Source organism: Hevea brasiliensis, chromosome 2 (assembly GCF_030052815.1).
Source record: "Hevea brasiliensis isolate MT/VB/25A 57/8 chromosome 2, ASM3005281v1, whole genome shotgun sequence".
In the NCBI taxonomy this organism is placed as follows: Eukaryota; Viridiplantae; Streptophyta; class Magnoliopsida; order Malpighiales; family Euphorbiaceae; genus Hevea; species Hevea brasiliensis.
In genome coordinates this window covers 63960007-63984431 of record NC_079494.1, presented here as the reverse complement: position 1 = coordinate 63984431, position 24425 = coordinate 63960007, and positions in this window count along the sequence as shown.

Sequence of the window (24425 nt, the reverse complement as noted above, 5' to 3'; positions counted from 1 at the left end):
CAGTTATAGCATGCAACTATGGCCTTGAAACAAACCCCACCGTGTGTTCTACCATAGGTCTCACACTGCCGAACTGATAAAGATCCTCGAGAAGCTTACTGGGTCTGCTGACCATACCGGGGTGGTCTTTAGCTAGAGAATCTGCCTCTGCCAGATCTACGAGAGCTGGATCCTTCAAACTGTTTCCTTTTCCCTTAACCACTTTCAAGTGCTTGACCAGTAGTCTTTTCAGTATTCTCTTTCCCTTGTGTGCCCTTCTTCACTGCCCCTTCTGATTCTATCATTTCCAGTTCTAAGGCTTGTGAAATCAGCTCAGAAAAATTCTGGTATCTGAATGCCATAACTTACATCCTCAGATTCGGCCTTAACCCAGACTCAAACCTCTTACATCTGTCTCTGGGGGTGGAGACTAAGCTTCCAGCATAGTGGCTTAGCCTTGAAAAGTCCCGTTCATACTCTGCTATTGTTCTATCCCCTTGTTTCAAACTCAGGAATTCCTGTAACTTCATATCCACATAAGCATCGGGAACCCACTTCTGTCGAACTCCCTCCAAAAAGTCTGACCAGGTCAACACAGGTGGCTCAACCAGGCTGTGGGGGATGGTCTTCCACCTTTCATATGCATCCCCTTGGAGAAGAGATACTGAATATTCAAATTTTAATTCTTCAGTACACTGTAGCTTTCTTAAAACTCGTTCCATTCTTTCCAACCACTGTTCTGCTTCCAGTGGATCCACAGTGCCCTTAAACTCGGTGGCTCTAAATTTCATCAATTTTTCATATTGCAGAGCCGAGGGCTGTGGTTGTGCTATAGGTGCTTTCATCTAAGCTTGGGGTGGCACATTTCCCACCATTTGTTGGAAAAACGCAGCCATCTGCTATGCAAACTGAGCTAGAAACTACGGTGCTGGAGTGGCTGACCCACTCACGTTCTAGAGTGCTGGGGCTTCCCCTTGAACCTTAGCCTCAATAGATTGTTCCACGGAATGATCTCTCTCTTCCATTCCGTTTCCCCAAAATTTCTACTTCCTGAGATCAAACACAAGGAGGTTGACCTTTGTTAGTGCATATTCATGATGTAAATATGTTATATGTATCAATTAAAGACACTTGAGCAGTTGTACTCATCAAAGAAATATTCATACACATTGTCAAAATTTATTGGAAAACCATGCTCTGATACCACTAAAACATGTCACACCTCACCCCTCTGTAAGGCATGACATGATCCCGTAGAATACCTAATGAACTACTGAACTTCACCCACCAATAACTCATTAAGTATCCTACAAGGGATTTTAAAACCATTTTCTTATATTTTGGAAGTGGTGAGCGTGTTGGTAAGAATTAAAATCATTTATTCAAAGTTTAAAACTAGTAAAAATTTTTGTCCATTTCTATTTTTCCTCAAATTTTATAAAAATTTCGGCAGAATGCCGTCTGTATTTTGAGAAAACAGTTCTTCAAATACCTGAGAAAAACACTTCCAATAAATTTTTCCACAACTCCTAACCTCCAATTAATCTCAATTCTCAAATCAAACCACTTCAAAATAATTCCACAATTTAATCCAAGTTTGTCATCTCAAAATATTTCAACATTTCATTCAACAAAGCTAATTTACATTCACAAGTTTAATTTACAGATATAAAATACAGAAATAATATTATTACAATTTATTATATAACTGCTCAACTTTACATTGATACATAAAACATTACAATATTTACATCAATTAACTACAAGGGCATAAATAAATACTCGTACAAAAGTGATCAGTGAAGTCCACTATCTCAGTAGTAGCTCACTCTGCTGTTTTCTCCTTGCCCTTATCTACGATAGCAAAATAAGCTATCGCTGAGTATAAAAATACTCAGTGGTGCACAATAAAAATTTGAAATGCAGTACATAAAACATTAATTGACAAATCACAAATTAAATATTTCACAATCACATTTCACAAATTATAAAAACTCATAATAGCACAATTTGGTCAAATAATTTAATAAACACAGTGTTGCCAAATCATACACAACTTAAGCCATGACACAAAATTTCCATTCAATGCCGCGTTGTACACCACGATAAAGCAATCTACAACCCCACTAATCAAAATCAATGAGGGAGGTGACTGGCTAGCTAATGAGTACTCATCCGATCTACAACCTCAACTGGTAAACTAGAGAGGGAGGAAAAATAATCGATCTCAACAACATAAATGGAGGAGAAATAATATGGTACTGTCATGTTAAGTGTGAATCCGAAATCAATTTAAATCAATATATTCAAATATTGCATACAAAAATCAAATCAATTTCCAAAGTTACATTTTCATTCACAAAGTGGCAACACAAAAGTTCTTAAACTCATAATGCAGACTAAATCCATTTTTCAATGATAAAATACTTAAATAGGGTTTATTGTGCACAAACCTGACGTGAGTCGCCTCTAGGCCTTGACTCAGTCTCTCAGACTTTCCTAGTCTTTTTCAGCTGAAACACAAAGTTTATAGTGTCTCAGTATCTTTACTTCATAACAATTCTAATAATTAATTCCAATATGTTTAAACTTACATTTTTGCAAATTTCATGTTGAGGTTACTATTCATGGTACTATTCAAGTCAATTTGTTGACTTTCTAAGGCTTAATAGGTATGAGAACTCCAACTTCACCCACATACCACATTTTGGTTACCAAACTTATTGGTTTTGGTCATTTTCTCAAAACTTAGGTCTTTTAGGCAAAATTGCAAAATTTCAGTTTTGGTGTCTTAGGCTGCACTGTTCCATTGGTCATTTTGCTGTTAGAATTGGGCTATGGTTTCTTTATAGAAATTGTCCCTTAATGTCTTAACTTTATTCTCCTTTTTGAATCACTCCATTTGGAGTTTTTTTAGCTCAAGTTAGAACCATTTGAATCATGGCTGCCGGATTGGACTTAACCCAGATTTCTGGGCAAATTCTGATTCTGGTAGTTTTAGGTCACCAATTTTGGGTGGCTAAATGACTTGGTTAAGGGAAAAATTTGGGTTTGTGTTCTTCATGAAAGTTTTAGGTCTATATCTCGGCTGTCCACTAGTAAAATTTCAGGTCATTTGGACCTACCTAGCCCAAGTTATAGCCACTGTTCATTTGATCATTTTTGTACAGGTCAGACTGCAAAAATCCGGATTTAGTCAATTTGTTCACTAGGTTTTGGTCACTTTTTAGGCATGATTCCTAAATGAAAATTGTGTCATTTTGTGTCTATTTTCATTCCCAATTGGTCTCATACCAATTGGACTTGTAAATTTTCAGTTTTGGTCCCTCAAAGGGACCTTTGTCTTGTTGCCTACAGCATGACCCTAAACAATCCGAATTTGCAATTGGTTCCAACACTTCTAACATACTCCAATTGGTCACAAATGACCATTTGTCACCTCAAACCAAGTCCAACAAACCATTTAACCCATTCTCACATTTTTGTCTTCCAAAACCTAGGTGTGAAACCCTAATTCACCAATTTGTTACACTTAATGAATTCTAAGCATACCAACATCACTTCCACATTCATACAAACTTACCTACACTTTTAATTCAATCAAAACACATGTATACACCCATCAAACCCTAGCTGGCCAAATTTACTTCTAGTCCTCCAACAATTATTTTCATTTCATTTTAAGCATATTTCCAAGTTCTTCATTCTATAAATACTTTAATTAAACTAAAAATTTAGAGTGAACTCACTAACATTGAATTGCAGAATTTTCTTCCTCTTCAACTCCTTCCTTTCTTCTTTCTTTATCTTTAACTCTTGTTTTCTAGTTGCCCAAACAAACTTTAATTAAGGAACTTGCAATTTCTATGGCTGCAATTTAGTTTCTTTAAGCTCACAAGAGAGCTCTAATGGAGGTTTTGAGAGGGAGAGGGTGAGAGTGAGAGAGACGGCAACCTTGCAAAAAAAGAAGTTGATGAATTTATTTTTTTTTTCTTTTCTTTTATGTGTATTAGGAAGACTACAAATTAAATTAAATAAAATTTTAATTATAGTATTTATGGCATCATGCATGATGTCATGCATGATGTCATTTCTTTTCACTTTTTGATTTTCTTATTTTTTTTTCTATTTATTTTTTCATTAGTTCTTTAATTTATTTCCTGATTCTGAAATTTTCTTTTTTCTGATTTTATTTGATAGTTAGGTCAGGAGTCAGCTCTCGGGGTCAATTGACCAAATTGCCCCTCGCCGGTTCAACCCAGTTTGCAAATAATTCAATATTTCTTTTAGATCCCTGACCTAATTATTTGACTGACTTAACAATTCTTTTTCATGATTTTCTCTTTTCCACTGTGTTCGTAATAGTCCTAAGGACCGCAGCATCACAATTTACGGTTCGAAATTTGAGTTTAAATCGACTTCGCAGTCCCTCCCGATAAGGTCACTCATCGCTGTGACTCTCGACTCATTTTAACTTCTTATGTTTTGTTTTTCTTATTTATACTTAACCAATGGGCAATTACTAATTATTTGTGTTCAGGGCTTATTTAGTTGTCTTAAGTATGGTTCTAATCCCCTTAATTATCCAGACCGACACCGATCACTGGAATAGTAAAATATACCAGGCTATGCAAATAGGGGTGTTGAAATATCAAATGGCATCAACAAAATTGAAATAGTTGAAAGTGCAGTTGCAAGAGCTAATTGATAAGGGCTTTATCCACCCTAGTGCGTCACTTTAGGGAGCGCCAGTGTTATTTGTTAAGAAGAAGGATGGCACTCTCCGCTTATGTATCGATTATCGGCAGTTGAATAAGGTGACAATAAAAAACAGATACCCATTGCCCTGCATTAATGATTTGTTTTATCAGTTGAGGGGTGCAGTTGTGTTCTCCAAAATTGACCTGAGATGAGGTTATTATCAGCTGAAAGTACAAGAGCAAAGTATTCCTAAAACTGCCTTTAGAACCTGCTATGGCCATTATGAGTTCTTGGTTATGCCATTTGGGTTAACTAATGCTCCGGCTGCTTTTATGGGTCTGATGAGCACTATCTTCAGACCATGCCTTGACCAGTTTGTTGTGGTATTCATAGATGATATATTGGTCTATTCGAGGAGTGCAGAAGAGCATGATAGACATTTGTGGATTATACTGCAGACTTTGAGGGAGAAACAGCTACACACCAAATTGTCAAAGTGTGAGTTTTGGCTGAAAGAAATATCCTTCTTGAGGCACGTAGTATCGGTAGAGGGCATTAAGGTAGATCCAAGTAAGATAGAAGTTATCCTTCATTGGAGACCACCCAAAAATATCACTAAGATTCGCAGTTTTTTGGGTTTAGCTAGATACTACCGCCGATTTGTAAAAGGGTTCTCCATGTTGGCATCTCCATTGACCAAATTACTTCGAAAAGATGTGAAATTTCAGTGGATGGATAAATGCCTACAGAGTTTTGATGAATTAAAGAGGTGTTTGACTGGGCTCTAGTCCTAACTTTACCTACCCCTGGTAAAGAATACAAAGTATATAGTGATGCTTCTCATAATGGGTTAGGTTGTATACTGATGCAAGATTGGAATGTCATTGCATATGCATCACGCCAGTTGAAACCTCATGAGAGAAATTATCTGACACATGACTTGGAGCTTGCAACTATTGTGTTCGCTCTTAAGATCTGGAGACACTATTTGTATGGGGAGAAGTGCTACATCTACACAGATCATAAGAGTTTTAAGTATCTGGGCACTCAGAAAGAGCTGAATTTGAGACAGAGGAGATGGCTAGAGTTGATAAAAGACTATGATTATCTGATAGACTATCAGCTAGGAAAAGCTAATATTGTGGCTGACGCCTTAAGTCACAAAACTATGGCAACTTTATGGGTTTCTCCTTTGTTTATGATACATGAGTTGAGAGTATTGCATGCCAGCTTAGAGATTAATGATGAGGGGCAAATAGCAGCCACATGGCATGTACAGCCAGTGTTGATTGATCAGATCAGAATGGCTACTCAGAATGATCAGATGTATCAGAAGTTGTTAAAAGAAGTTAAACATGGCAAGAAACCAGAATTCTCAGTAAGAGATGATAGCCTATTGCTACACTAGGGTAGAATGTGCGTTCCTAATGATGTTGATTTGAGGTAAATCATTTTGAAGAAAGCACATGAGTCTCCTTTTGCTATGCTCCCTGGTGACACAAAAATGTACAGAGGACTGAAAGAACATTACTAGTGGATAGGTATGAAAAGAGATGTGGCAAAATTTGTTTCTAAATGCCTAACTTGTCAGTAAGTGAAGGCAGAGTATCAAGTACCAGCTGGTTTGATACATCCACTATTAGTACTGGAATGGAAATGGGAGAGAATAATTATGGATTTTGTGATGGGACTTCCGAGGACACAAAAGAGCCATCATGTAGTATGGGTCATTGTTGATAGACTAACCAAGTCTACTCATTTTCTGGCAGTAAGGATGGACTAGAGTTTAGAAAGATTGGCCAAGTTGTACATAGATGAAATAGTAAGACTGCATGGAGTGCCAGTATACATCGTATCAGACAGAGATCCTAAGTTCACTTCTAGATTATGGGGTAGTCTTTAGAGAGCCTAGGAACTAGATTGAACTTCAGTACTACATTCCACCCACAAACAGATGGCTAGTCTGAGAGAGTAATTCAGATCTTGTAGGACATGCTGTGGGCTTGTGTGATTGAGTTTGAGGGTAGTTGGGACACACACTTGCCTTTGATTAAGTTTACTTACAGCAATAGCTACCAATCAAGTATTGGGATGCCTCCATATGAAGCTTTGTATGGCAGAAAATGTAGAACCCCATTATGTTGGGATGAGTTAGGCAAAAGAAAGTTGATTGGGCCCGAAATTGTTCAGCAAACTGAAGAGAAAATCAGATTGGTTGGAAATCGACTTAAAGCTACATCAGACCGTCAGAAGTCCTATATTGATCTGAAGAGAAGGGATATTGAATATACAGTGGCTGAGAAAGTATTCCTCAAGGTTTCCCCTTAGAAGAGAATTATGAGATTCGGCAGGAAGGGGAAACTGAGTCCTCATTTCATTGGGCCATATGAGGTTCTGGAGAGAGTGGGTCCTATGGCATATCGTTTGGCACTATCTCCAGAGTTGGAGAAGATACATAACGTTTTCCATGTGTCTATGTTGAGGAGGTATAGATCAGACCCATCTCATGTACTACCAGTAGAAGAGATTGAGATGAATCCAGACATCACATATGAGGAAGAACCCATAGAGATTCTGGCTTATGAGGTGAAGTAGCTACGGAACAAGCAAATACCATTAATGAAAATGCTGTGGAACCATCATTTGGGCTAGGAGGCTACTTGGGAACGAGAGGAGGACATGAGGAAACAACACCCACAATTGTTTAGAGACTGATACAAGGTAAAATTTTGAGATGAAATTTATTTTAAGAGGGGGAGAATTGTAACACCCCTATTTGCATAGCCTGGTATATATCACTGTTCCAGTGACCAGTGTTGGTCCGGACAATTAAGAGAATTAGAACCACGTATAAGACACCTAGTTAAGCCCTGAATGCAAATAATTAGTAATTGCCAAATAGTTAAGTATAAATAGGAAAAATAGAACATAAAAAGTTAAATGAGCTGGGAGTCACAGCGATGGGTGACCTTCCCAGTAATGACTGCGAAGTCAGTCTAAACTCAAATTTTGAACCATAAAATGTGACGCTGTGGTTAGGACTATTGCGAACATAGTGAAAAAGAGAAAATCATGAAAAAGAATTGTTAAGCAGGTCAAATAATTAGGTCAGGGATCTGAAAGAAATATTGAATTACTTGCAAACCGGATCGAACCAGTGAGGGGCAATTTCGTCAATTCACCCCTAGAGCTGACACCTGACCTAACTGTCCAATAAAATTGGAGAAAAGAAAATTTCAGGATTAAGAATTAAATTAAAGAACTAATGAAAAAATAAATACAAGGAAAAAAAAAGAAAAAGTTTATTACATCATTGGATGACATCATCATGATGTCAAAATCCATTTTAATTTCCCTACATAATTGACCAAGTCAATTCTTGTTAAATGAGACATAAAATAACAAAAAAGAAAAGAAAAAGAAATCATTTTTAGTCTTCTTTTTCTAGTGTGCCGCCCTCCTCTCCCTCACATCTCCATTGCGAAACCTCCATTAAAGCTTGATCTCAAGCTTTTGTTCTCTCACTTAACCCTACTTTGCCCTCAAATTATTCCTTTAAACCTTGTTAACTTCACTTGGGAAGGTGATTGAGCAAGAAAGAAAGAGGAAAAAAGGAGAAGAATTGAAGTTTGAAGTGCAAAGTTGAGGTAAGCAATTGAATTTGAAAATTTAAGTTTATTAGATGTGTTTGTGACTCAATTAACCTAGAAATCTACTTGAAATTAAAAGAAAATAATTGTTGAGGGACCAAACATGAAATTCATCCAGCTAGGGTTAGGTTTTGTTATGAATGAGTTTGATGGTTTTGAATGGCTATTTGAGGTGAATTAGGTGTGTAGAACATGAATACACACTTTAAATTGCATTAGATTGAGTTTTATGTGTAGCTAGGGTTTTGAGCATGTGAAAAATTGAAGAAAAATTTGAGAATTAGCCAAATGATGTTATTGAACTTATTTGAGTTGAGAAATGGTCAACTGTGACCATTTGTGGTGTGTATGAATTGTTGGAAACAAGTTTAAATTCGGATTGGACAGAGCCATTCTACAGGCAGCATGACCTAGGTCCCTTTCAGGGACCAAAACTAAAAATTTACCAACCCAATTGGTATGAGGCCAATTGGGAATAAAACTAGACACAAAATGGCACATTTTTCATCGAGGAATCATGCCTAGAAAGTGACCATAACTTATTAAACAATTAGGCCAAATTAGGAATTAGCAAACTGACATGTACAAAAATGACCAAATGAACAGTAGTTACGTAAATGACCATAACTTCGTCTAGGAAGGTCTAAATGACCTGAATTTTACTAGTAGAAGGCTGAGACATAGTCCTACAACTTTCATGAAGAAAACAAACCTAAATTTTGACCATAACCTATTTGAAAATCCACCTACAATTAACCACAAAAATTACCAAAATCCAGAATTTGCCCAGAATTCTGGGTAACCCCAAATCCGGCCAGCCATGTTCAAATGGCTATAACTTAGACTACAAAACTCCAAATGGAATGATTTAAAAAGGGAAATAAATTTAAGATAATAAGGAACAACTTATATGAAGAAAACTTAACCAAATTATCACAGCAACATGACCAATGGAACAGTGCAAAACTAAACTCCAAAACTAAAAATTTAAAATTTGTGCCTAAGAGACTTGAAGTTTGAGAAAACAACCAAAACTAACAAATTAGGTAACCAAAATGTGGTATGTGGGTGAAATTAGAATTCCCATACCTATTAAGCACTAAAAAGTCAATAAATTGACTTGAATAGTATCATGAATAGTAACTCTAAAAAACAAATTTCAAAGAACGTTAAATTAAGCATATTAAAGTTAGATTTGAAATTATTTTTGGACTTATGATAATTTATGGTACTGAAAAATTATGAAATTGTGTGTTTAAGTGGAAAAGAATACAGGGAAAGAACCCGAAGCATCGAGTCAAGGCCAAGAGGCGACTCGTATAAGGTTTGTGCACAACATAGATTTTTTGTAAATTTTCTTCTGCAAATTGTTTTGAATGATGTCGACACCATATTTTGGCCGATCCCCAGAATCAATAAACTTTAAAACCGATCCCCAGTACTAAGTCTCCCTTTGACAGCCAATTACATTTCCGATCTCTCTTTGACTAGATGGTCACATTTCCGATCTCTCCTCACACGGAATTGAATTAATGCTAAGTCCTTACATCAGTCAAAGCCTTACCGGTCTATTAAATCACTCACCGATCTCTCAAACCCATTGTCGAATCTCCTGACCAGCCTAGTATATTCCTGATCTCTTTCAATAAACGAAATTGAACTGACATTAGACCTTTGTTACTAGTTTTATTGCCGATCTCCCTTTCAAAAGTTTAGGAATGATCAAAGGTTCCATTCCGGTTTAATGATGATCCCGATCTTAAATGTTTAAGCCAAATTTACAATGTTAATGAAGTCCTGTCTAGCGTTGGTTTCCTACCGATCTCATGCTCATTGTGTTTTCCGATCTCTCACACTTAGGTTAATAATCACTTTCAGTTATTTCAACATACTCAGATAATCAAGTGTTTAAATAATTTAGAAATTTTTCGATCACAACCATTCATCGAACAAAAAAGGGCATTTCATTCCATTTCATTTCAAGAATTAGTACAAGTCATTCGGCTGGGGGATCACCCCAACCTGATCTACATTTTGTCCATCTCCTCTCTCACCCTCAGCCTCCTCCTCGCTATCCGCACCTTCATCCTCGGGAGCCAGGTTGGCCATCCAAGAGAAGTCCTCCTCAGGATAACGCTTCTTGAGCTCGGCCAGGAGATCTCTGTGAGCATTCACATAAGCGCCGGCCACTCCGGTTACCATCTTTTCTTCTTTCGCCTTGAGCTCCTCAGCAAGGTGAGCAAGTTAAGCAGCTTCATCGGCCCGGAGCGCTTGCACTTCTTCAAGAGCATGATCTCGCTTAGCCAGGACATGAGCTTGCTCAGCCAGCTTGTCCTCATAGAACTTCATTTGCCCCTCAATTTGAGATATGTAGCCCTGAACGGATGAAAGTTGAGATCGGAGGGAAGCTGCTTCATGACCCATCCTCTCGACCTCTTTACCCAGGCGATGCGCCTTCTCCCGTATGATGTGCTGGTTCACCAGGCACTCCACGTTCAGGCTCATGGATCGGGTCAAGATATCATTAAGGTTATCCGGAGACAGCCTATCCTGATTTTCTCGAAGACAGATAGAGGACGCCAAGACCTTGGCGAAACCAGGGTTCTCTCGAACCGTACGATTCTTCTCTAGTGAGTGGACTAAGACTTGGGCACCGCGGGAGATGGTTCTCACGTTAGGTTGAGAAGGACCCTCTTCTACGCTCGGAGCAACTGGAGGAGGTGGAGGCGGCTCTTCCCGGCGAGGAGGGGATCGGACCACTTCTACGACCACCGGTCCCGAAGGTTGAGACGAGCCTTCTTGTATTTCTCCGGGCTCATGCCTGGGCGTCTGCATTTCCTCAGCTCGCTTCATCTCCTGCACCTTCCGGGAGATCTCCCTCTTTCGCTTCCTGCTCTCCTTGGAGGCTTCGCCGCTTGCCATACCTGCACAAAGAAGAGGTCAGTGAGATCGCTAAGGTCCTGAGATCTGAGATGTAGAAAATACCGATGCCGAGGTCAGAGAGCCGAAGCCCGCGTTCTTCGCCCGTGACCAACTCCATCGTCCAGTGATGCAGTTCGGTAGTCACTGCATCCAAACAAGAGAACCTCTCTCTGGACACCTGCTCCTTCAACTCCATCACCATCAGGCCTTCTTCTCTATTTAAGGTAATGCGCTTCGGAAGTACGGGGCCCTGGTGCAGCCAGCTACGGGGGAAGCCCTCAAAGCTATTCGGAATTTTTCTCCTCAGGATAAAGAATCGGTTCTTCCAATTCTTCAGGGAGGAGGGCAGATCGGTGAAAAGCCCGCAATGTGGTTTCTCTTGGAAGAACCAATACTCGTCGTCCTTTCGATGAGTTAGCCGGTGCAGTTCAGCGAACACTTTAGCTATAGGTCGGAGCCCCTTAGCTCGACATAGGCCTCGGAAGGCTACTAAGATCCGCCACGAGTTCGGGTGAACTTGGGCGATGCACACTTGGTGATATTTCAAAACTTCCTTAAAAAAGTCGTCCAGAGGAAACCGTAGACCGGCCTTTAACTGTTCCTCGTATACCATGATCATGTCATTCTCTTCGAAGAAGTGATCGGCACGAAGATCACCGTGACACCGGATGAGCTCGCATTTAATCAGGCTCGATGTTGTACTCCTGGCTGAACGACTGCAGGTCGGTTTCTTGCAAGACCGATGGCAGCTCGTCCATGGGAAGATTCTCTCTCCCTGAAGAATGTGTTCGCCTTGAAGATCCTACTTGGCCATGGGCGGGAACAGACAATGGAGGAGGTTCAGGTCGTCCGATCGGTCCTACCACCTCTACTTCATCAGACGACCACGAGAACTGAATAAAAGGGGGGCTCGTCGCTCTTTGACCTTCGGCACCGCTCATTTTCAAAGGAAATAAAGAATTTAAACTAAAAGAAATATCAAAGCCCTTACCGGAGTCTGATCGGTGTCGAAAGAATTTGAGAAAATGAGAGAATTTTGAAGTTGTTCGCAAGAGACTGAAAATGACATAAGAGAGTAACTGGCTAACCCCACCCCTATTTATACTCGTCCGAGCATTTAATGCTCACGAGGTTCTAGGTAATGCATTGGATAGCGGGACTCGCCAGCTGTTCTGACACGTCTCGTGAATATTCCCAAGATTCCATAAAGAGATCGGCTAACTAGAGATCGGCAGATTAAGATAAATCTTTTGAATTGCGGATCGGTTTAGGGTCATTTAAATTAAAGGTCAGATCGAGTAAATACTTCAGAAATCGAAAAATAATTAATGCAATAATAATAAGATGATAATTGACAAAATAAATTCTTTATTTCCAAAAGATCGGATTACATCATTTGGGCGATCTCTATAGATCGGATTGCATTAAAATTGGACTACATCATTTCGGTGATCTCTAGAGATCAGATTACATTGAAAATAAAATACATCATCTGGGTGATCTCTAGAGACCGGTGGAACATCCCATCTAAAGGCCTATGTCAAAGCCTAGTCTCGTGGCTGAGTCAAAAGATGTGTTTGACCAGGAGACCGGCTGTTGACATCGGATAGATGTACAGCTCAGATGGGGTGACTATGACTCCCATGAAGATAAGAGACGTCGTCATCAATGTTACCGCTCGAAACCGAGCCGCTGTCGGAACACCCAGTGCGGGGAGGAGCCAGATGAACGCCAAGGGGCAGTCGCTGGTGTTAAGGGGAATATTAGCAGTCTTCTTGCTCAAAATCAGTTCGCCATTTGAATCGGTCGAATGATTCGAGATCGGCACGATCGAGGTCCGCGATCCAGATCGTTTAATTAGTCCAGTTCTCTCACCATCATCAGATGAGTTCATTTCGATTCTTTGATCATCGGGATCATAAATTTTCAGTCGAGGAATAAAAAGGTCCATTGGAAAAAGATCAAAAAACACAATCATGGCCGGAACAACTGCCAGAACAACTAGAGCAGGAAAGTAAGGAGAAAAAGAGGAAAATCGAATGGAGAAAGCTTTTTGGTCAGGGGTATATATAGGGGGAGATCAAGCATTTATTGCTAAGCAGAAAATGAAGCGGACGTTTTGGGAATCGAGGGGAATTAATGCTTTGACCAGACCGGACCTGATTAAGGGGAGGACCGGAATGATACAGATCGGAAGAAGGGAGGTCGGTATAAAAGATCGGAGAAGGATCATGTTAAGAAGATCGGAAAAGAAGAGAGAGCAGAAAACAAAGAGAATAAGGCGCCTACTGCTGTCGTCATAATCAGAGCCGAGGTAGTTAAAGCATTGCAGGAGAAATCTCAACCGCACGCCTTAGAATCGCCCTCATTTCTGACATGCGTACGTTAGGACAGCGATGTACATCCTAATCTCCATCGTTGATCTTACTTGTAAGGACTAGCTTGGAGCCCTCGGATCAAAGACGAAAACGACAAGATCAGCGCCCTTCACTCCCAGCCCTCGGATCGCCCCGGACAAGAGAATTTAGGACCGTCAAATTAGAAGAAGAAAACGACAAATATTCTGAAGGGGATCTCAGCCGTCCGTTCTGATCCTCTTTAATTCCTGAGCCTCAGATCATGTCCTTCGAAATCCTGACCCTCCATCTCCCTCAAAATAGATCCTGACCCTTCATGGGGAGCACCCGGTTCCTATAAATATCTGCATGAAAACTGTTCAAGGGACGAAAAAAAAAAAGAAAGAAAGAAGGGAAGTAGTTACTATAGCGGAAGAACTCTGAAATTTAATTCAGATCGTTACTCTGGTTTCATAAGAAGAACTTTTGAAACCAGTTTTCTGAAGTGTTTTCTTAAAAAGATTTTGAACACTAAAACTTTCCATTTTCAGCTCGTTCATTATCCCGCAGCGTTCACATTTTTCAATTCCTTCTTATCCTTATTTTCACTTCCATCGTCCGTGCTCAATCTCAGTTAAACTCGGGTATAATTCTGATTCGATTGCATTTAGTGAAGCACTCTTTGTTCCAAGGCGAACCTTAGTCTCCCGGCTATCAACTTGCAATCTTATTGTGTTTTGTGATTCTGTAGTTAGTTCACTAGATTCGACTCCTTACAGGTCAGTGTTCATATTGCCATTGTATTAAGTTTACTTCTTGTTTTACGTATTTCCTTTCTTCTTTCTTTATGTATGTAATTTTCTTTAAGTTCATATCACGTTAGAAAAATACAAAGAAAGGTTGTGCTCTAGTTTATTTCCGTGTCGGCTAATCCATACCTTTATTAATCTTTATTATTTCCGAACGCAAGTCATCTAGTCCCGAGTAATGTATAAGTGGTTGGATGAAATGTAGGTAACGACAACTTAAGAAGTCCCTTTGGAATAATGAAAGGTCTAAATAATAAGCCAGGAGAATGGTAAAGCCGAGTCACTAGAATAACTCAATAGATCATTGGGCAAGACGTCATAAAATAGAGTAAAACCAAACCCTGGATAACTAAATATAATAGATCGGCTATCGAAAAATGCTGGTGAGGTGACCATATAAGAAGGTCGGAGGATTCGGTTTGGTATCCCCTGTCCAGTCCTAAGGTGCCAATAAGCTAAAGAAGTCTTGCTCAGGCCCCCTGACACCTTTGAACGTCAGAACCCTTAGCCTTAGGTCCTCTCGATAGGTAAAATTTAGAGAGATCGGAAAGACCCTTATCCGATTACCATTTAAATAGAAGAGAGCAAAAAGGAATCTTTATCCGATCCTCAACCAGAATTTCAGCAAATAATTTTAAAAGAGATCGGTGGAGGGTTTCTTATCCGATTCTCACCTAAAACTTTAACAAACAACTTAAAAGAGGTCGGAGGAGAGTTCTTATCCGATCCTCGAGCTAAAATTTTAATAAATATTTAAAAAGGTCGGAGGAGAGTCCTTATCCGATCTTCAAGCTAAAATTTTAATAAATATTAAAAGAGATCGGAGGAGAGTTCTTATCTGATTCTCAATCCAAAATTTTTAAAAGAGATCGGAAGAGAGTTCTTATCTGATTCTCAAATTGAATTTTAACCAAATAGCCCCCTTCAAACAAAATTAACAATACAACAATAACTCACTAAGGTTGTGTCATTTACTTATGTATCTGGGTTATCTGAATTTAGTGAAAAATCAAATATTCCTTTTTGTTAAAAGGATTAACATTTCCATTCAAGCCCTCCTAACTAATTTATAAAGAATGCAAAGTTAAATCTACTTACCCTTATTAAAGGACGAGGTGGGGTGCCTAACACCTTCCCCACCCGTTTACGGACCCCGAACTTAGAATCTCTGTTTTGAAGTGGTTTGATTTCACTTTATCTTCACAAATGGTTTTCTTTAGTTTCCCTCAAAACTAAGGTGGCGACTCCTCATTCTTTTCCACTTCGATGAGGGTTCGTTCAGGCGACCGCAAAATCCCTTGCGACAAATGAATTGAGATATTAAATTGTGACTCAATTGTATTGATATGTTTATTATGCTTTTGACTTAAATTGTTGAAAGTTTATTTGTATGTCTTTGAAATAGCAATAAATGTTTAGTAAAATGCTAAGACATTTTTTAAACCATAGTGTCATGACCATATATTTGAATTCCTCACTAGCATGACTAGTGGGGGAAATTAGTTTTGAAATTTGATTCCTTCTCTGCCTGAAGTGATGAGGTGTGTGCCAGTAGAAGAAGAAATTTGAATGGATATCCTTATATTTGAGCTAGCTAGCCTTGTGATTTCTCATAAGCCTCTGGCTATTGAGATGAATATGTTTCGAATGGCATGATATAACTGTGTGTTTTTATGAAATTCGTTTTGAGATTTCCTAAATGAGATTGTTTGGACTAAAAGTTTATAAATCATGTTTTGTATCTATTTTTCATGTTCAGTTCAATATCTAAATAAATGTGATTTGAATTATGCATAAATGTTATTTTAGTATGTTGTGCACCACTGAGTCATAGTACTCAGCGATGGCTGTTATTGATGTCGCAGATATAGAGACTAGAGGAGTAACAGAGTGAGCTGCTAAGGATCTAGGAGCCACATCCCTAAAGTTTTATCGGGTATATTTTATACCTTGATTGTAATATTTATTTTGATGTATGTAAATGTATGTACATGTATAAACTGGTCATGAGCAATTGTATAAAGTTTGTAATAATATTAGTTTGGATTTTTCTAATGTAAATTTTGGATTGATGAATGTAAATTGTTTTAACTTTAATGAAATATGAATGAAATTTTTTATTATTATTTTTGATGATATTTGAATTGGAAATTATTGATTCGAATTTTGGAGTTTGAGAAATGATGTTGAAGTTTGTTGTGGTGGTTGTTGAGTTGATAAAATAAATTATTGGAAGTGTTTTTATAGGTTTGTGAAAAACTGTTTTCTTAAAATACAGAAGACACTTTGTCGAAATTTTTCCAAAATTTGTGTAAAAATAAAAATGGAAAAAAATTTTAGCTCGCTTTTAAACTTAAATTAAATGTAAGAAAATGCTCACCAATTCCAAAAAGTACGAAAAAGGTTTTTAAAATCCCTTGTAAGGTACTTAATGAGTTATCAGTAGGTGAAGTTCGGTAGTTCACTAGATATTCTGTGGGATCATGTTATGCCTTATAGAGGGGTAAGGTGTGACATAAATATTGCTACAAGTAGTCCAAATAAATTGGTTAAATTCCATACCAAAATTGCCTAGAAAGGAAACTAAAATTCAAATTTGACCTAGTTATGGTTAATTGACTATAACTTGAGTTATACAACTCCAAATGGAGTAATTCAAAGAGGGAATTAAAGAAGACACAATAGGAAACAGTTTGATGAAGAGAATTTTGTGAAATTATCACTGTAACATTAGTCCAATAGATAGTAAACATTGGCCATGAATCTGAAAATTTAAAATAACATACACTGAGTTTTGAAATATGATTTGCAATTGAGGGCAACATGAGTTAAACTCAAATTGACGGATCATAGTACAACTAGATTTAATATATCTATTAAGTGTGGAAAGTCAACATTTATGTTTGACTAGTAACTCCATAACCCTAAATACAAAAATTCAACTTATAAGACCTAATAGGTAAATCTTGTATGCAAAAATAAAATTATTAGAATTAATTATTAGAAATGGTTCGAATGGATACTAAAACACTTTAAAATTATGTGTTTCAGTTGGAAAGGGATCTTCGAAGAAAGAAAGAAAGTTGAATTAAATCAAGTCAACAAAAGAGGTTTCTGCACAACATATAAACTTTTTTTGAATTTTCTTTTGCAATTTGTATTGAATAAATTGTGAAAACTAAATTTTGACTTTATTTGTATTGAAAATTTTGATGGAAAAGAAAAATGTGCTATTGACCCAAACTATTGAGAAAGTAAAATTGTATGTGCATGATTGGCATTTTAATATTTAGAAAATTGTTAAAATAGTTTGAAACCACAGTATCATGACCAAATGTTTGAATTCCTCACTAGCTTGACTAGTGGGAGGAAATAGTTTTATATTCCCTCTCTGGTTGAAGTGTTGAGGTGTGTGCCAGTAGAGAAAGAAATTTAAATTGGTACCCATAGATTTGTGCTAGCTAACCTTGGTATACCTCATTAGCCTTTGGCTATTGGGATGAATTAGCTTTGTCGTGGTGTACAACCCGATATTATTTTAGTGTCATGCTCTAAGCTGTATGAATATTTTTAACATTATTTAACTATAAAAATTTGATAAATTGTGATCGAGATAAATATTTGTTAGTGTTTGAAAATATTATATTGTTCTATGATTTAAGAGAATTGTGAATAAATTGTTACTATTTGATCAAAAGGTTATTCAAATGAATAATTTACATGATTGAAAATATTGGTTTTGGGTGTCATGAATTTTGAAGAATTTAGAAATGTTCAAATTTTATTTGTTATGGTTTGGCAAAGCATAACTTTTATTAAGTTTTAAATTATTAGTTGTGCACCACTGAGTGCACTGCTCAGTGATAGCTTTGTATGCTGTCGCAGGTGAAAAAAAGGATAGAGCAGTCAAGTGAGATCACTTGAAGACAGGCTGGGATAAATTTTAAGTATGTTGTTTGTATACCCGTATGCATTAGTTTGTGATGTAATCATGTAATTATATGTATGTAAGCACATTTGAGCAGTGTACAAAAACTGTTGTAATATTATTTTGGTATGTAATCAAATATAGATTATTGTAATATTATCTAAAAATTTTATTTACCTATATACGTTTGTAAAATAAATTTTATTACCAAAATGAATGCAGTACTTAAATTTCTTTCTAAATTTTGTAACTAATGAATTATTTCCTTTATGATGAGTTTTGTTTGAAAATGAATTGATTCGATCGCTGGAAATGATTTATCAATTGTTGAGATTGGATAGGGAGATTTTATAAATTGCTTTTGTAGGTAAATTGAAGAACTGTTTTTATCTATTTTTCGCCAAAATCACGCGAATTTTCCATAAAATTTTTAAAATGCCTAATTATTACTAAATAAGTTTTATGATACATCTTTGAGTTGAAAATACTTAAGATAAATATTTATCACCACGCTAAATTTTAAAAATGCATTTGTTTTGTCAAAATCCCTTGTAGTGTACTTAATAGGTTATCGATAGGCAAAGTTTGATAATTTATTAGGTATACTGCGGGATCATGTCATATCTTACAGAGGGGGTAGGGTGTGATAATCTTTTTCAATATTGATATTAGATTCGAGTATTACCAGTTGAGAGTAAAGGAGTCTGATGTGCCTAAGATAGCCTTCAGAACCTACTATGGGCATTATGAGTTCTTGGTAATGCCATTTGGACTAATTAATGAACCAGTAGCTTTTATGGACCTTATGAACTGCATATTCCATTCTTACTTAGATCGATTTGTAGTGGTCTTCATTGATGACATTTTAGTGTATTCTAAGAACCAGGAGGATGTCACATCCTACTGTAGGTAGTTCATACATTCTACTATTCTAGCGATTAACATCTGTCTGAAAAGACTAGGATGTCTGGAACTACCCATAAATTTAAGTAAGGAGTCATAAATTAAATTAATAAAGATCAAGTAAGGTTGAAGAACAAATAAAAAAAGTGGAGTGTAATTAGTTAAATGAGCATAAGACACAGCGATGGGTAGCTCCATTGGGAAAAGATGAATCGAAAATCACGTAAGAGAAAAATTTAGTCAATTAAATTTAAAGGTCCAAAATTGACCAAAAGTGAGAGTTATTAAGTTAATAAAGGATGATTAATTTAATTAACTAAGATTATGAAAATTAAACATAATTATGTAAATAGTCAAAACCTCATGATTATGGATTTCAAAGTATTTACAATTTTGCCATTCCCCTTAATTACAATTTTGCCATTATACAATTAAATTAATATAAATATCAATAAAAGAGAAAAATATCAATTAAATGGTCTTCTTCTCCATCCAAACCAGCCAACCACTCTCTCTCTCTTCATCTCTTTCTCTTATTTTTCCTCTATTAAAGCTCCACATAAGCTTGAAACCCTAAGTTCCTTCAATAAAAATTATAGGAAATTAAGAGAAAAACCAACATCAAGCCCTAATTTGAAGAGGGCAAACAAAAATACAAGGAAACTTAGAAGATTAGGGAAGGAAGGAATTTTGGTGTGGGGAGACTAAGAAGAGAAATCAAAGTTTTGGTGAATTGAAGGTGATTAGAGCTTGAAAACAAGGTTAGTGATATGATTCTTCCTTAAATTTGAAAGTTATTACAACTTTAGTTTAGGGTTTCTATACAATTTAGGGTTTTCTTTATATGAAGTCTATGTGATGCTATTATGTATGTTTTATGATTATTGAGGAACATTAGTGATTTGGTAAGAAAATTGAGTAGTTAGATGTTGTGCATTTATTGTAAAATCTGGACAGCTTGAGTCCAGTGAGCTTAGAAGCTTATAACTTGAGCTACATAATTCCAATTGATGTGAAACCATTTGGAAATTAAAGCTAAGACAATACACTACAACTTTTATGCAGGCCAGTTGCCCAAATTTCATGTGTAGATACTTGAAATAATTGCTAGAATTTGAGTTACTAAACCTGAAACCTAGATGCAGGGCACCCTGATGAGTTCGGATTAAATGGATATAACTTACCCTAGAAAACTCTAAATGGTATGATTCTTGATTTTTTGAAAAGCTAAGACATAAAGGAATAACTTCCCTAAAGAACAAAATGGCAAATTCAAAGTGTAACTTGTTCAAATTTGGGCATCAAAAACTGCCCAGAACCTGTCCTACAACTAGTTTAATAATGCCCCTAAACCTGTCCTGTTTATTTGAACATATCTCACTGCATATAAGTCCAAATAAGGTAAAATTTATCTTGTTGGAAAGCTAAGACAAAGAGGAATAATTTTCATGTAGAATACTTGACTTGAAATTGACTAGAAGATAGCTGAATTAGGGATAAAATCTAGAAATGCAAATTCAAGAACCCTGAAAATTGGCCAAATGAATAGTACACACTAAATTGAGTATAACTCACTTTGTAAAACTCCAAATTAAGTGATTCTTAAACTTGTGTAATCTTGAGACGTATGGGAATAATTCATATGAAGACTATGATGCTAAATTATGATTGCAACCTATCCAAAGTGACTTGACAAAGTGAGTTTAGAAATCTGCCATGATTCTAGAAGTGACCTGAAAATCTAAGATTTGGTCACCTGAATAGTTTTGGCAAACTGGTCATGACTCAACCTACACAAATGCAAATTGAATGATTCTAAAGCCAAAATAGCTATAAGACATAAATCTACAATTCTTATGAGGGAGGTATAACCTAATTTATAACATCCTCACTTTAGCTAATCCGTACAGTCTACTGTTCCAGTGACTAATGTCGGTCCGGATAGCTAGAATGTTTGAAATTATAAATAGACTAGAGTGAGGAGTTATAAAGAAACTAAATAATGCTCATAAACATCAAGGAAAATTTTTAGAAACCAAATACACTAAGGTTAAACGAGCCGAAACCTCAGGGATGAGTAACCCGAAGGGGAAGTGACGGTGAAGGCCGTTAGCAACCCTAGACTCGAGGGAAAAATTATAAAATAATTATTGAGACTCTAGAGAAGGGTTTTTGAGGTTCTTATGGCATTAGAATGCCAAGAAAATGGTTAGAAATATTTTTCAATCGGTACAGACAATTTTGGCTCGTTAAGCTAAACGGAGGGCATTTTGGTCATTTATTCTTCAGAGATGATTTTTGGCCAACTTCTCTAGTTAAATAAATAATTTATATAACATGAAATATGAATAAATGTTATTAAAAATTTAATTGAAATTAAATAGACAAGAAATGAAGAAAAAATGAAAGAAAATGGAATTATGACATCATCATAATGTCATTAAGATTCTCCCAACCAATCCAATGTTGACACATTGCATAAGCTTACTTTAAAGAAACAAATTGGGCTGAAAAATGAAAAAAAAAATCAGAATTCTCTTTCTCTTCTTCTTCCTTGCCGTGACCTTGGTGAGTCTTTTGGGAGTAAAAAGAAAAGGAAAACAAGAACTCTAGCAAGTGGGAAATCTCACTCCACAGAGGTTTGAGACCTAACCTTGGATTTCACCTTAAATTCATGTTTAGGGACTTTGAATGAGTGTAAATTACAAAGCAAAATTGTTGAATATCATTTGTATGCCATCCCTAAATTTCAACAGCCTTGGTTGGGGTATGCTTGTGATGAGTTTTATGGAGCTAACATGCTAGTATGGCTGCCCTTAATGTGTATCTCTTAAGTGAATTGATGAAATGCAATGATAATGCATGGTTTGTAATGTTTGAGTTAGGGTTTGGGGTGGAAAATGAGACTTTGATCATATGATGATGAAAGTAGGCTTTAATGGTCAATTAGGGACCATTTGGTTCTGCTTAAATAAAAAATGGAGTGAATTGTATAGTGGGATTGGAGTTTGGTGTGGCTGCCCTTGGTGACCTGCAGGACTGGGCATGAGTCCAGTAGGTTTGGGCAGCAATAACTTGAATTGTAGAGGTTCAATTGGTGCAAGAAAATTGTAAATGAAACTAGACACATAATGGCACAACTTTGGTGAAGAAACCATGCCCAGAAAACCAAACCAAGTGGACCAAAAGATTGCCCTAATTTGGGTGACCTGCATTCTGCCTGGGCAAAATGACCAAATAAACAGTGTTTAGTCATTTGGCCATAACTCAATGTAAAAAGGTCCAATTGACCTGAAATTTTATGAACAACAAGCTAAGATATAGACCAACAACTTTCATGAAGAAACCTAACCCAAATTATGACCAGAACATATTCAAAAAGTGAGTTGCAGTCACTATTCCATGTACTATAGAATTGGTCAGTCCATAAATTCTGGAAAAATTTCAGTCCGGCCAGTTGTGGTTTTTGGGCCATAACTTGAGCTACAAAACTCCAAATGGAGTGATTCAAAAAAGGAAATGCAACTAGACAAAATAAGGAAAAACTTTCATGTTGATCATTTTGCCAAATTCCCACTACAAAAATGTCTAATGGAACAATAAAGACAAAGCATGAAAACTGAAAATTCTGTCCAATTAACATTAAGTTTAGAAATGGTATTGGCAATCAATACCATCAAATTTAGAATGTAAAATGTGGTATATTGGGAGTATTAAAACCAATGTACCTATTGCCTATGCAAAAGTCAACATTTTTGTTGACTAATGAATGGAATAGTAATACTAAAACTTAAATTTCAAAAATTGTGAAACTTAAAAGTGTAAAATGCCTTAGTATACCTAGCAAGATTGGTTTGGATAGGTTGGCATGCCAATAGGGTTCTGTTAGCAGTACTGCATATGGCTTCATGCCATTCTATGTTTCATGGCTTCCCATGCCATCCTATGACTTAATAGCCTTTGGCTATGTTATTTGAGTTGATATACTTGGGTTTTAACCCTGATAATTTTTACAGCTTATTAGCTGTTCTATTGCACACCGGGAGACACAATATGACCGATGGTGTGATGGTCCGAGGTACTTAGTACCCAGTGCCAGTTTACCCATTTATCCAGTCTAGTCAACTAGTATGGGTTACTCAGGCAATGATAATAAACCTTACCAAATTTTAATCGAATAATACTGCAACAAATATCAGAAATTAAGTCTACCCAAAAATGAAATTATACATTCTGCATATTTATTTTATTTTATTTTATTTTCTATTGTCACCACTAAGCAGAATTGCTTAGCGCATCGCTTTTGCCACACGCAGGTACTGGAGACCTAGCTAGGGAGCCCAGCAGACATCAGACTGGGTGAGCCTTCAAATCTGCATCCAGAGTCTAGAGTCACCTCACATCTGCAGTGCACATGGTAGGACATTAGGACTTTGGGGTAGCATTTTGTATTTTGGCATTTTGTATTAGTTTGGATTGTAACTATAAACTCTTGTAATTATGTAATAATGTAAATATATGAAATTTCATGTTATTGAAATTTTTTGTATAATGTATGTTGATGAATTAAATCTTGAGAAATATTTATGAATATGTTTCAAGTGGTGATATGAACAGAAAAATTCTGAGAATAGTATTGAGATTTTGAGATTGAGTTGAGATGTGTGTGTATGATAGAGTTTGGACTTGGAAATTATATTGGAAGTGTTTTTAAATAGGTTAAGAAGAACTGTTTTTCCAATTTACAGCTGACACTCTGCTGGATTTCTATAAAAATTTCGGAAAAATTTAGATTTATCAAAATTATAAATAAATGAATTAAAAAGGGATAAATTGTAATTAAAATATAAATTGGTGCTCCGGCACACTGAGTGGCATAACTTGCTCAGCTACACTGTAGACGAGTAAGAGGTGTCACATAATTCCTGTTGTAACTTAGTGAAATTAATTAAGGAAGTTAAGGTAACAAATCTGGAATGTATGAAAGATGAACTAAATGAGCTTAGACAATGGTATAGGATTGGATTAATGGGCATGCTATCGGCCAGAGCCACTGAGTGGTCAGTGCCGAGAATGAAAATTAGTGTTATACTGGCCAAAGCTGTGACACCCCTTATCCATCTACAGTGTAGCCGAGTAAGATATGCCACACAGTGTACCGGAACACCATATTTAATCTCAATTAGTTTTATCCTTC